This window comes from Gopherus flavomarginatus (assembly GCF_025201925.1).
Source record: "Gopherus flavomarginatus isolate rGopFla2 chromosome 13 unlocalized genomic scaffold, rGopFla2.mat.asm SUPER_13_unloc_1, whole genome shotgun sequence".
NCBI classification, from domain to species: Eukaryota; Metazoa; Chordata; order Testudines; family Testudinidae; genus Gopherus; species Gopherus flavomarginatus.
In genome coordinates this window covers 403,554-415,532 of record NW_026114609.1, presented here as the reverse complement: position 1 = coordinate 415,532, position 11,979 = coordinate 403,554, and the positions used below count along the sequence as shown (strand labels likewise).

Sequence of the window (11,979 nt, the reverse complement as noted above, 5' to 3'; positions counted from 1 at the left end):
AAGAGATGATTAGAGCATCTAATCTGACCCCCTGCATATCACAGGCCTCCTGTATGACTCAATAGCTACTTTTGGGGCAAACACATTCCACAAAGGCATCTAGTCTTCATTGAATGACATCAGGAGATGGCAAATCCACCACTTTCCTTGGTAGCTTGTTCCTGTGGTGAATCATCCTCACTGTTGATTATTTGTCCCTTAAGTGTAATATGGATTTGTCTCTTTTCACGTTCCAGCCTTTGGGTCTTGTTATGCTTTTCTCTGCTAGATTAAAGAGCCCTTTAATAGCCAAGGGCTATTTTTCTCCATTAAGGAACTTCAATGAAGTCACCTTTCAATCTTCATTTGATAAGCTAAACAGGTTGAGCTCTTTCAATAGCTCACTAGAAAGCATTTTTCTCCAGCCCTCAGAACATTTGGTGGCTCTTTGCTACCCCAGCTCCATTTTCACAACATCTTTTTCAAATGAGGACACCAAAACTGGAGGCAATATTCCAGTATCAGTCTCACTGATGCTGTGTCACCTCCTGTGATGTTCTTGACATATTCTGTAACTATAGATCACTATTGCAACCACTCATACATTTGCACCCAATATTGTAGAAAGGTTGTCGTGTAAGGGGTGTATGGAGAGGTTCTGATTGGCTGATTATAATGATGCTATCTCTAGATGTGTATCATTTTTGTTGTTGACATTATGAATATTGACTCTATGCTGCCCATATTTCAAACTTGTGCTATGCTTCCCGGGAACACCCCAGCCAGACAAGTTGGTGTCAGTTCTGCCTATCCTGCTTGATGGCTCATTAAGAACCTTGAGTTATGCAACTGACCCACTGAGAGAAGGCAGATACGCCTTGTGACTCAGCAAGATATGCAGGGACCTGCCTATGGACAGAACTTTAAGGTTTTTTTCTATGCCACGTGCTGGATAGAGTGTCCTTGGGACAAAGAAAGCAAAGACCACATGGCAAGAGACTATAAAAGGCTGATGCCTCGTCTCCATCTTGTCTTCAATCCTGCTTCATATCTCTGGAGGGACTTTGCAACAAACTAAAACTCTGTAAAAAGGACTGAATGACCCATCCCAGCTGTGGATGGACTCCAGAGACTTGATTTGAACCTGCAGTTTATTCCATCACTGCTACAAGCCTGAACCAAGAACTTTGCCGTTACTGGGTGTTAAGGGTTCAAATCCATGTGCATTTTATATAGCAACCTGGTCTATGGATTGTGCCAGCTCTTTTCCAGACCCAAAGTCCAGAGCATAGTCAAGGGACCAGAGGCCTAGCAAATAGTGATCAGCTAAGAGAAAGCTGGGGTAAACGGAAAGCCTTGCTCACTAAGATAGGCCTGGTCAGCAAATTGCCAGTTGTTAGAGCTAAGAACTAAACAATCGTGTCTTATTCAGAGTTGCAGATTGAACAAGAATCCCTGTTCCTATTGTGTTTGATTATTCTGTAGGGAGATGTTCTTCCTACACATCCAACCTTGAATTTATGAAAAGTTGGCACATGTCCAGTATAAAATATGGCATCCTTCCACCTGCCTTCCAAGGGACCAATGCCTTGCCTTTAGACAGACAGAAAACAATCTTTATTGCCATATACTTTCACTGTTTCTTTGCTTTAACACCTACAAAATGTACCTGTTGACCATCAAAAGAGTTGCTCTATTTCTATGGACCTCAAATCAGAATTCAACATAAATATTTTATACTAATAACATTTTATCAAAGTATTCATTAAATGTTAACTTGCTAACTTGAGACTATGGGCGGAGACATTATGTAACCTGTTAACCACTGGCTAATGTGCTATCTTGTCTTGCTGCAAAACTTATCTCAGGGTGTGGAACTGCCTACCCTGTTACTTTCCCCCGCCCATGAAAAACCTATATATTCTATTGTAATCAATTGATTGACAGTGTCTCTGAGCCTAATAACCAAGGTGACTCTCTGCCAGCGCTGTGTGTAATAAACTCCTATTATTGACCGTCTACACTGTATAGATTTATCTCCTTCACAGACACCTGCTGAATAAAGAGGAGATTCAGCATCCAGCACCAGTGGTGCCTGGCTGAATGTGCCTCCTCTCCCCACTGCTTGGTGATCTTTTGATTAATGGAGAAGACTGCCTTTGCCTCACTGTGCATTGCTTGCACAAAGAAACAGGTCTTTTGGTGACAATTGTTGAAAGGAGCCACTAGGCAAATGTGGAGACAAGAAAAACATCTCCTAACTGAACTTGCATCTGTGGATGCTGAAGCCACAACACAGAGTGCTAAACGCTATAAGATCACGGCTGGAGTCAGAAGAGTCTCTACCAAAGCCTTTTCCACCATCAGAGGCCTCTCTGTGCACAGAACTCCTGGTAGCTTGATGGCTGCAGGCAGTGGAGAACTCTATTTTGGCATCTCTTTGTCTCTTTTGTGGTGAGCATCTGCAGTGACTGTTAAAAGGCCTCTGGATAGTGGTCTTTGGGAAGAGCTGGCTGAAGAGCCTTCCTAGTAACCAGGAAATCTTGACTTGGCCTGACAGTTCTTCCTTGCTGAACCTAATGTGTCTGTTGGCTCCTTTTTTGTATCTCTTTTCATAAAAAGAAAAGACCTGTCATCAGAATCCTTCTAAGTGGTGGTTCAAGACTGAGAGAGCTTTCCTTGCGGCTGAGTCTTGGTGCCATGGGGCATGTCTCACCACTGCAGTGCCTCCTGTTGGCCATCCTGGCAATTAGGTCTGGTCCACCGGTGCACCTTCATCCAGTGGCATCTGGCTGCCATCTGTTCTATCATTAGGACCCATGTCACTCTCAGGACTTCAATGTCCTCTTATGGACAGAGCCCTCTGGCTGTGCCCCATTCAGTTCTCTCTCCCCTTCCAGGGGGCAGCTGTCCTTCACCCAGACACTTGCCTCAGTGGCCAGCTGCAGTCCAGGGTGTAGCCACCTGTGTCAGTGGCAACTGAGGCAAAAGAGGTGCATCTCCAACCCCCACCATCTGTTTCCCTGGACCACTTCCCCACAGACCTAGCACCTTCCTCCACCTTTGTATAAGGGCCTCAGTCCGGCAGTAATCAGCCAGGAGGTCACTCATGCTTCCCTTTCCCACCCAGCACTACTCTGGCCATGGTACCCCTCCTTCTCCTTCTCCTTCTCCTTCTCCTTCTCCTTCTCCTTCTCCTTCTCCTCTCCACAGCCAATCCTCCCTCCTCAAACTCCAAGGAGTGACTGACTCTTGCTGTGCTGAGCAGCCCTTTATATATGGGCTGCTCCAGCAAGCCTTCTCCAGATTGGCTCTCCCAATAAGCCCTTTCCTGACTGACTGGGTTCTGCGCCGCCTCTGTAAGACTGCCTTAATTTTTTTCCTGATTGTTTGGGGCAGTCACCCGTCACCCCACCACACTTGGAAAGTGGCAAATAAGAAGTCTAGAGCTGAAGGAAAGGTTACCATTACTCAGAACTGAGCCGAGGTTGCTGCGACTGAAACACAGATCACTAATCAGTATATGATCACAGTGTCTGGTGGGAGAAGCACATGTTAGAAGCCCTCTGTAAACTCAGCTGTGGCTTTCTGTGCACAGAGAGCCAGACACCTCAAAGTCTACAAGTCTTGAGGGAAATGGGGAAGGCCTGTACTTTGGAATTTGCAGGTGTTGTCCTGGACCATCAAATGGAACAGTTGTAAACACTTTCTTGAGGCAGGCACCATGGCTTAGCTAGCTTAAAACACCTGTCTAGTAAACAGAAGATCCTGGGTTCAACTCCTAGTGGTCCCTTGTTGTATGGCTTTTGTCTCCTCTGCTCACATTTTCCTGTGTCTTTCTAGGAAACAGAAGAGACCTCCTTTGGTCAGGATAAGCTCTACCCTGACATCTGGTGGAAAGAATTTCAGAGAGTGTATTTGCATAGGCACGCTACCCTATCCCAGACTGCTGAGCTGTGGGACTGCTTGGTGACAAATGACTCACCCTCAGTTGGGTGGTACTTGCTAGACAAGGGACATGGGTTGCAAAACCCAGTGAATTGAGAGAGGCTGGGGACAGGTATCTGTGCCTGGTGGTGCAGGCTGCTTGTGGAGCCAGATGCACCAGTTCCACTCCCTCCTCTCTCCACGGTGGAATGTCAGAGTTGATTTTTATTCCCTCAAGAATCTAAATACAGGTTACTGAGCTGAATTCACTTTGGGCTAATGGTGCACTAGCACTGGGGCTCCCCCACTAAGAGCTGAGATCACTAAGAGTTGAAATCACTAAAGAGCTGAAATAACTGAGCTGAGAGCACTGAGTACTGTGCTAACTAGTGTGGGAGCCTGAAGATATATTGTGGAACAGAGCAGCTGGTGGAGTGGAGCAGTTGTGGGGACGGCTGGAGCGTATCACGGGACAGCTGGTGGCAGCAGAGCGGCTGGCAGAGCGGAGTAGCTGTGGGACGGGTGGAGCGGCCCACAGAGCGAGCAGAGCAGAGCTGAGCAGTTTGCAGAGCAGCTCATGGAGCAGAGCAGCTGGTGGAGCGGAGCAGTTTCTGAGGACGGCTGGAGGAGCAGAGTGGAGCAGCTGGTAAAGCGGAGCAGTTCGTGGAGAAGGCAGAAGTAGAACCCACGGAGAGGCAGGGCAGTTGGCCCCAGACCACGTACGGTGCCCCTTTCTATCCAGGCTGGGGGGAGGGACCTCTACAGATAAACTCTCGACTCTGGGGTGGCATTGACCAGAGACTTTAGAGTTGTTGGACTTTGGGGTGATTGGACTTAAAACCCTAAGGGGAAAAAGGACAGTGCCAAACGTACTTGGAGGTGGGTTTTTGTTTATGGTTTGTTTTATAACCCGGTTTGTGGTGTTTCTCCAATGGGATGCCGCATTGATTCCTCCCTTTATTAAAAGATTTGCTACACTCAGACTCCGTGCTTGCGAGAGGGGAAGTATTGCCTCTTAGAGGCGCCCAGGGGAGTGTGGTATGTGAGTGTCCAGGTCACTGGGTGGGGGCTCGAGCCGGTTATGCATTGTGTTACTGAAACGGAACCCCTGGATACTGAACCCGGCCCTTGTTGCTGCCAACTCAGAGGGGCAGAAGGGTTACATTTTTGGGGGCTCGTCCGGGATCCCTGGGTCAGTACCCCTCGCAAGCACCTGTTGAGTGTTCCACTGTATTGGGCAATAATTGTGTTTATATTTTGAGGAAACTACTGTTTGTATAATGGCTAATATGTCGGGTTTGTTGGGCCCCAGCCCTGCAGCCTCTAGCTCAGGGGTGGCAGACTCAGCCTATGATTGGGCAAAAGCACTGGGGCATATATTGGAAAAGATTGTGTTGGCCTATGATACGTCGAACTCTTGTCGTAAGTTAAGGTTATTTGATGGGGAAGAGGAGTTTGAACTCTGGTCGGAGTATACTACTGAAATGCTGCGGGAGTGGGCCGTACCCGATGTAGAAAAGCGATGATGTCTAATAGAGAGCCTTAGTGGCCCAGCATTAGATGTAATTCGCACCCTGAAGCTCACTGACCCTGAGGTCAGTGTGAAGGACTGCCTAGAGGCCCTTGATAATACCTTTGGGAGCATAGAGGGCCCTGAGGACAGTTACTGTAAATTCATTAATTCCCGACAGCAAAGGGGTGAGAAAATTTCAGCCTATATACAGAGGCTGGAGAGACTACTTCAGAGAGCTGTTATGAGGGGAGCAGTGACTGCTGAGCACATGGATCAGACCAGACTGGCTCACATTATAAGAGGGACTCAGTATCAGAACCCAATCATACTTCATCTCCGACTAAGAGAATGGCAGGAACATCCCCCAAGTTACTCCCAGCTAATAAAGGAGGTCAGGGAAGAAGAAGAAAGGCAGGCAGCCAGCGAGTGTTGGGAAGCCCAAACTTTGGAACCAGCCAGCACGACACCACCGCCAATGGCCAGTGTACTGATGGTGAGCACCACAGAGGAACTTGCCCAACAAATGCAGGTCCTGACAGAACGGATAGCTGAGCTGCAAAGCATCATTGACCGAGCTAAGATTTCCAGGAATAAGGAGCCTCAGACTGTGATGATAGAGAAGTCAGTATCTAGAGTCACCGTCCCACCTCGCCGAATGGGGAAAGGACAATTCTTTTGCTACCGGTGTGGTCAGGATGGGCACAGTGCTGCTAACTGCCATAAGGAAGAGAACCCCTCCTTAGTGTATGAAAAGCTGAGGATTAGTTGGAAGAGATCCAGTAGCTGCCAGAAGGTCCGGGGACAGAGACCACCTAGGCCTAGAGGATTTGAAGATTCCCCCAGAAGAGACCATCCAGTTGGGATCCCTGCAGGACTGATAGGGCCTCGAGCAGAGGTCATGGTGAGGATTGAAGGGGCTGAGTGTAAAGCCGTGCTTGACACTGGATCTCAAGTGACTATTATATTTCAGTCATTCTACCAACAGATGCTTAGGCACCTGCCTATACAGCCACTGACTGGCATTGGTCTGTGTGGCCTCAGCATGGATGAATACCCCTATCAAGGGTATGTCATAGTGCACCTGGAATTCCCAGAGGAGGTTGCTGGGGTAAAACAAGAGGTGGACACCGCTGCCTTAATATGCCCTGACCCGAAAGGGACCTCTGATGTGTCTGTGCTGATAGGGACCAACTCCAGCCTCTTCAAGGTGCTCGCGGATTACTGCAGACAATGGGCTGGGGACCAGTACCTGAGTACCCTGATGATCCATACGCTTTGTGCTGAAGCCTATAGGAAGATTGAGAGCACCAAGAAGGAGACATCTGAGCTACCGATTGGGGCACTGAAGTACATGGGTACAACCCCCTTAGTAGTGCCTGCAAGGACGGAGCAAGAAGTACTTGTCATGAGTACCAGGCTGAAAGGCAGTAAAGGGGCATTAGCAATGATAGAGCAGCCGGCTGAAGGAGAGCTCCCGGAAGGAGTGCTGGTCCCCAGTGGAGTCATAACCCTACCTGCTGAAGCCCAGGAAAAGGTGACTATACTGATTGCTAATGAAACAAGTAGAGATGTTGTTGTGAGGCAAGGACAAAAGATAGCAGACCTCTTTGTGCCTGAATGAATTGTAAAACCCCAGTGTGAGACTCAAGTGCCAACAATAGACCCAGCAAAGTTTGACTTTGGAGATTCACCATTGTCCGAGGAGTGGAAAGATCACCTAAGAAGGAAACTTTGTGAAAGATCCAAGGTGTTCTCATTGCATGAGTGGGATGTGGGATGTGCAAAAGGAGTAGAGCACAACATCAGACTACATGACTCTCGACCTTTCAGAGAGAGATCTAGGAGGCTTGCTCTCTCCGAGATGGAAGATGTGTGACAACATCTTCAAGAGCTGGCTGCAATGGCATCATTACAGAGTCCCGCAGCTCATACGCCTCGCCCATCGTGGTGGTCCGTAAAAAGAATGGGAAAATCCGGATGTGTATTGACTACCGCACCCTAAACCGCCGTACTGTGGTTGACCAGTACACAATGCCTCGAGTTCAAGATGCCTTAGACTGTTTGCTGGGAAGCCAGTGGTTCTCTGTGTTGGATCTTCGGAGTGGATACTACCAGATCCCTTTGGGTGAAGAAGATAAGGAGAACACAGCCTTCATCTGCCCATTAGGGTTTTATCAGTTCGAACGCATGCCCCAAGGGATTTCTGGAGCACCTGCCACATTTCAACGTCTTATGGAGAAAGTTGTGGGAGACATGAATTTTCTGCAAGTGTTAGTTTATTTGGATGACCTGATTGTGTTTGGAAGAACTTTGGAGGAGCATGAAGAAAGACTTCTTAAAGTGCTTGATAGGCTGGAGGATTATGGTTTGAAGCTTTCAATTGATAAATGCCAGTTCTGCAGGACCTCGGTGAAGTATGTGGGGCACATCGTGTCCCAAGAGGGTGTGAGTACTGATCCTGATAAAATAGAAGCACTCACTACATGGCCACGTCCAAGCAACTACAGAGAACTCAAGACCTTCCTTGGGTTTAGTTGTTATTACCGCAGATTTGTGAAAAACTATGCTACAATTGTAAAACCCCTCAATGATCTTACCAGGGGATATCAGTCCAGCAAGGACAAATCTAAGACCAAGAATAAAAGGCCTTCCGTGCAGAGACACTATGGCCCCTTCGAACCCTTTGGGCCACGGTGGGATGAGAGATGTGAAAGGGCTTTTCGAGCAATCATTACTTGCCTAACTCATACCCCAGTCCTAGTATTTGCTAACCCAAGCAAGCCATTTATCCTGCATACTGATGCCAGTTTGGAGAGTCTGGGGGCAGTACTGTACCAGGAGGTGGAAGGCAAGCGTAAACCTGTAACCTTTGCCAGCCGAGGACTGTCTGATAGTGAAACCCGCTATCCCACCCACAAGCTGGAGTTCTTGGCCTTGAAATGGGCCATCACTGAGAAATTTCGAGACTACTTGTATGGGGCTCAGTTCCAGGTGTGGACAGACAACAACCCACTGACTTATGTGTTAACAAGTGCTAAACTGGATGCTACAGGGCAAAGATGGGTGGCCGCTTTGGCTAGCTATGACTTCAGCATTCAATACCGATCAGGGAGAAGCAATGTAGATGCAGATGCATTGTCCAGGCGTCCACAGGCACCACGACTTGCTGTGATACCCACGGATGGAGTGAGAGCTATTTGCAGTGTAAGTCGCCGAGAGCCGGAGGCCCATGAGAGCCTTCATGGATGTGTTGCTGAAAATTTGGGCCTACCCCCTGAATGCGTGCCTTCTGCTTCAGTAAACTATATTGCTTTGGACCAATCTCCCTTGCCCATGCTCAATACGGCTGACTGGCAAGAGGCCCAGCTGCAAGATATTGACATTCGTGATACACTACTTGCCAAAAGAGAGGGGCGAGGCCCAGCTGAGGTTGTCCCACCTACCCCAGAGGGCAAACTACTATTGAGAGAATGGACCAAACTAAAACTGATTCAGGGAGTGCTACACCGCACGACCACAGACCCTCTACAAAAGCAACGGAATCAATTAGTGCTGCCAAAAGATTACAGAGTCCTGGCCATGAGGGCCCTGCATGATGACTTCGGACATTTAGGGATGGAGAGGACCCTGGAACTTATCCGCAGTAGATTCTATTGGCCACGGATGGCTGAAGATGTTCGCAGGAAATGTGAGACCTGCGCGCGATGCGTTCAAAGGAAAACTCTGCCCACGAGGGCTGCATATCTGAAGAACATCACCAGCAACAAACCTCTGGAGCTGGTTTGCATTGATTTCTTGTCTTTAGAAGTGGACAAGAGGAATATTGGGAACATCCTAGTAGTGACCGACCATTACACGCGATATGCGCAGGCATATCCCACACGTGATCAGAGGGCCACCACTGTCGCTCGAGTACTGTGGGAAAAATATTTCTCAGTTTATGGATTCCCAGCCCGGATACACTTGGATCAGGGACGAGATTTTGAGAGTCACCTTCTGAAGGAGGTGCTGAGGATAGCAGGTATTAAAAAGTCGAGGACAACGCCTTACCACCCACAAGGTGACCCTCAGCCAGAGAGGTTCAACCGAACCCTATTGGATATGTTAGGGACTTTGCGGCCAGAGCAGAAGGCAACCTGGAGCCAACATGTTGCATTTCTGGTGCATGCCTACAATGCCACAAAGAACGATGCTACGGGGGTCACCCCATATCTCTTGATGTTTGGGCGAGAACCAAGACTACCCATAGATTTGTGCTTTGGTGTATCAGAGGATGGCGATAGCTATGAAACCCATCAGCAATATGTATCCCAACTACGAGAAAAGCTACGGGATGCTTATCACTTAGCTACGTCTGCAGCTCGGAAGAACGCAGACCGCAACAAACAGCGATATGATGCTAGGGTGCGTCTGCAAGTGCTCCAGCCAGGGGACAGAGTCCTGCTGCGAAATTTGGGTATTGCTGGCAAACACAAGATAGCTGACAGATGGAAGGCAATACTTTACTTAGTGATGGAAAAGCTAGGAGACCTGCCGGTCTACAAGATCAAACCTGAAGAGGGTCCAGGGCAGACCAAAACCGTGCATAGAAACCTTTGCTCCCTGTGGGAGAATTGGTAGGCAGCCCTTATGAGATGGGCCACAACAAGGCAACTGGGCAGAACGAAGGTGCTGTACGAAAGCCGCCTTCCAATGTGGACAGCCGGCCTCCTGCAGCTAACCTACCCCTACTCAGCACATCTGACAGTGAGTCTGAGGAGGAAGACACAACCATGGTGTATCCTGGGATGAAGACAAGATTTCAGTCTCGATCCGCTGAATCAGAAGAGAGCACATCCTCTTCTGCCCTAAACCCTATGGCAGAAGTATTTAGGCCCATTCCTGACATCCCTGAGCCACTGGTGGGACCTCCGTGTAATGACTTACACAGGCTATTGGACAGTGGTGATATACAGATGGAGGATGTCCAGAGCACCTGCGACCCTCCACTGTTAGGCCTAGAAATGCAGGAGCCTATGCCAGTATCTGAGGGGAACTCACAGGAAACCTCCCCATCCGGCACTCAAGAGGATGTCCCCCCTACCATAGCAACAGAGATTCTCAATAGGCGAGACAGGGTAATAAGACCACTGAAACGGTTAACTTACGATGCACCTGGGGTGATTAGTGAGGAGCCTATACATTTAGCGCACAGGTTTGTGAAAGCTAAAGTAGGCTATCTAATGCCTTTTGGAGGGGACCAATAAGTTGGTATAGTAGGGAACGTGATTTGTCGGGACGACAAATTCTTGGCTGGGGGAGGATGTAAGCAGAGTCAGGATAAGCTCTACCCTGACATCTGGTGGAAAGAATTTCAGAGAGTGTATTTGCATAGGCACGCCTACCCTATCCCAGACTGCTGAGCTGTGGGACTGCTTGGTGACAAATGACTCACCCTCAGTTGGGTGGTACTTGCTAGACAAGGGACATGGGTTCCAAAACCCAGTGAATTGAGAGAGGCTTGGGATAGGTATCTGTGCCTGGTGGTGCAGCCTCCTTGTGGAGGCAGATGCACCAGTTCCACCCCCTCCTCTTTCCACGGTGGAATGTCAGAGTTGATTTTTATTCCCTCAAGGATCTAAATACAGGTTACTGAGCTGAATTCACTTTGGGCTAATGGTGCACTAGCACTGGGGCTCCCCCACTAAGAGCTGAGATCACTAAGAGTTGAAATCACTAAAGAGCTGAAATAACTGAGCTGAGAGCACTGAGTACTGTGCTAACTAGTGTGGGAGCCTGAAGATATATTGTGGAACAGAGCAGCTGGTGGAGTGGAGCAGTTGCGGGGATGGCTGGAGCGTATCACGGGACAGCTGGTGACAGCAGAGCGGCTGGCAGAGCGGAGTAGCTGTGGGACGGGTGGAGCGGCCCACAGAGCGAGCAGAGCAGAGCCGAGCAGTTTGCAGAGCAGCTCATGGAGCAGAGCAGCTGGTGGAGCGGAGCAGTTCCTGAGGACGACTGGAGGAGCAGAGTGGAGCAGCTGGTAAAGCGGAGCAGTTCGTGGAGAAGGCAGAAGCAGAACCCATGGAGAGGCAGGGCAGTTGGCCCCGGACCACGTAAGGTGCCCCTTTCTATCCAGGCTGGGGGGAGGGACCTCTACAGATAAACTCTCGAACTCTGGGGTGGCATTGACCAGAGACTTTTGGGTTGTTGGACTTTGGGGTGATTGGACTTAAAACCCTAAGGGGAAAAATGACAGTGCCAAACGTACTTGGAGGTGGGTTTTTGTTTATGGTTTGTGTTATAACCCGGTTTGTGGTGTTTCTCCAATGGGATGCCGCATTGATTCCTCCCTTTATTAAAAAGATTTTGCTACACTAAGACTCCGTGCTTGCGAGAGGGGAAGTATTGCCTCTTAGAGGCACCCAGAGGAGTGTGGTATGTGAGTGTCCCAGGTCACTGGGTGGGGGCTCGAGCCGGTTATGCATTGTGTTACTGAAACAGAACCCCTGGATACTGAACCCGGCCCTTGTTGCTGCCAACTCAGAGGGGCAGAAGGGTTACACCAGTATATGATCACA

The 11,979-nt window shown here is 48.9% G+C and overlaps 1 long non-coding RNA gene across 1 annotated transcript; it reads left to right on the top strand.

The window, feature by feature from the left end:
- The first annotated feature begins 4,730 nt into the window (after positions 1-4,730).
- On the top strand, positions 4,731-11,775 carry LOC127041009 (uncharacterized). The gene is made up of 2 exons (XR_007771593.1): positions 4,731-4,785; positions 11,676-11,775. It is a non-coding gene; the product is annotated as an uncharacterized LOC127041009 (long non-coding RNA).
- Positions 11,776-11,979: the final 204 nt, after the last annotated feature.